General features: G+C 44.1%; 1 protein-coding gene across 1 annotated transcript in view; it reads right to left on the minus strand.

Annotated features, from left to right (window-relative positions):
- The window catches only part of Smoc2 (SPARC related modular calcium binding 2), a 133,151-nt gene that overhangs the window by 126,331 nt on the left and 4,320 nt on the right, over nucleotides 1–2,500 (minus strand). The window lies entirely within an intron of this gene.

Consider the following 2,500-nt stretch of genomic DNA (forward strand, 5'->3'; position numbering starts at 1 on the left):
GTAGAAGAGAGAGAGAGAGAGAGAGAGAGAGAGAGAGAGAGAGAGAGAGAGATATTGCATATGTATACGCTGTAGCAGTTTTACTTTAAGCTGCCCTGTGACTATGAATATACTTGTGTTTCATCAAAGTGAAGCTGTCCTGTGACCTTCTTGGTGTCGAACATCTGGCTAATTTGGTCAAATATTTTAGTATATAATTTCCATTTGTAATTCCTTCTTGATTCTAAGATATAAATGTGAGTTGACATCTTATTCCACGCTGTTTATTTGTGTTGAATTACAGCCTTTGCTTTTTGGTTTTCAGCCTGAAACTATAAACCACACAAGAATGTACCCATGGTTCTCACTTGGAGTAATTTGGTTTCAGATCATGTGAAATTAGAATTCAATGAAACAGTAACTCATACTCTGAACGTGTCGTGTGGGCTACAATCTAATGTTTGATATGCGGGTGGATATTCAGTGTCTAAAGACACACGATTAGGGACAGAACCCTGCCCCCTACCTAACCACACACAGGACTGTCCATTCCATCTTTTGTAAATGAATTCATCCACAACAAGAAACTATCTCTTAGTTTTCTTCTCTAGCTTCAAAGTACTAATGGAATCTAGTTATAAGTTTGTGCTTGTATGTATGGAATCATGTGTCTTTTAATATAATTTTTAACCTATAAACATCTCCGTCCACCTCCAACTCCACAAACCACAGCCAGTCTTTATGGCCTCCCTATCGTATAGTCTTGGCTGGTCACACAGGTACAAGATTTCTTAACCCCTGAGTCATGGTAGCCCACATGCATCCAGGCTACCATGTATCCTACCATGTATCCTATCAAGCTTGAAGTTATTCACCACCTGAATTTCAAATCAAAACTAAATGTTTGGGTTTAGACGTCATGTACATGAGTTCCTGGTAGGAAACATTGTCTCTAGGTCCTCCTTCAAAACCTTCCAGTCTGTCTCCTGTCTTCCTTGCAGAGCATTGGACACAGTCAAAGTGTGTGGCCAGATGAGGAAAGAAAGGGGATGACTTTGCTTATGACCCAGACTGAGGGATGAAGTGTCACAGCATGGCCCACACACGCCACTCCTCCATCACTCCAGTGCAGAAAGGAACAGGACCATCACGAGTAGATCCTGGGCTGATCAACAACCATACTCTCCTGAATCCACACATGCAATGCTGTCTTCCCACTCTCCTTCCCTCCAAAGATCCAAGCTGAAGAACACAGAGCGCACAGCAGAACACCTGCTGCTTACTGGGAAGAACACCAATGTCTGTGCACAACCAGGCCATGCAGAGTGGAAAAATCCACAGGCTGGCCCTGTGCATATATACTTCCTCTCCAAGAGGTAAATCGGTTTACCTGCTTCTAGGGGAAATACACAGGACAAAAGGAGGCAGAGAATGAAGACTTCCCATCTGCCTGGACAGCCCACAGAATTCGTCTCAACTAAGCCAGGCAAGAGGTCTACTCCAATAGCATCAGTATCCAGACACTCCTTAATGGCACCACCATGTGTGAACTGGTGGCTATGGTTTCTGAAACTCTCTTCCATGAACCAACAGCACAATGTGGACCGGAGAATGCGCATGTCCCAGGTGTACCAACTGTTAGCTCTAACTCTCAGGACACGCTAGGTAGGCTTCATCCCCACTCTACAGATAAGACCACAGAAGACCAAAGAAGTTCAGTCTCTTGCATAAGATCAGACACCCATCAAGAAAAGACCTGGTTCTCAAACATCCCCATGAAGTGTGAGTCCCACACACCCTTGTAGACTGAAAGTGCCACACGCTGTCATGGTCTGTGAGTCCCGTGCACTCCTGTGGGCTGGGAGTTACAGGTACTTTGTGAACTGAGTCCCAAGTAATCCTACAGACTAACACAATGCTTCTACCATTTACTAAAGGTAGAATTTAATCCTTGTGCAGAGGAGGTCATTCTTTAGGTTAGGCTTCAGAGACCCAAAGACTTCTCCAGCAAACAGAAGGTAGCTTGAAAAGAGATTGGCACCACAGGAAAATCCAGAAGAGCTAACACTTCCCAGCGGCTGACCACTCAAAGCTCAACTTTCTATTGCAACCACAGTCTTAATTGTCTAGATTGGGGAGGGGGGTGAGGGGAGAAGAATTATGGCAATAGTTTATAGCTTTAAATATTTCTCCTGGATGCAAAAGAAAACAGCATTTCACATGTTTAATGTGATTTTAAGACAAAGAGTTCTGAAGAGCACAGTAATGGGGCATTTATTGCAATGGTGTAAGACCCACTTCAGCTCCAGTAAAGGGACCCCCAAAGCTGGTGGCACCCATGGAACCCAGGCAACCCTTGCTACAGTATAAGGAGACAAATGGTGAGGGGCTGAAAGCAGGAAATTTCCAGAAGGGGCAAAACAACAGGACAAGAAGAGAAGAAAATGTGCTTGATTTCAAACTATCCTCATTACCAATCTAATGCATGCACGCACGTGTGTGTGTGTGTGTGTGTGTGTGT

This window comes from Microtus ochrogaster, linkage group LG9, assembly GCF_000317375.1.
Source record: "Microtus ochrogaster isolate Prairie Vole_2 linkage group LG9, MicOch1.0, whole genome shotgun sequence".
In the NCBI taxonomy this organism is placed as follows: Eukaryota; Metazoa; Chordata; class Mammalia; order Rodentia; family Cricetidae; genus Microtus; species Microtus ochrogaster.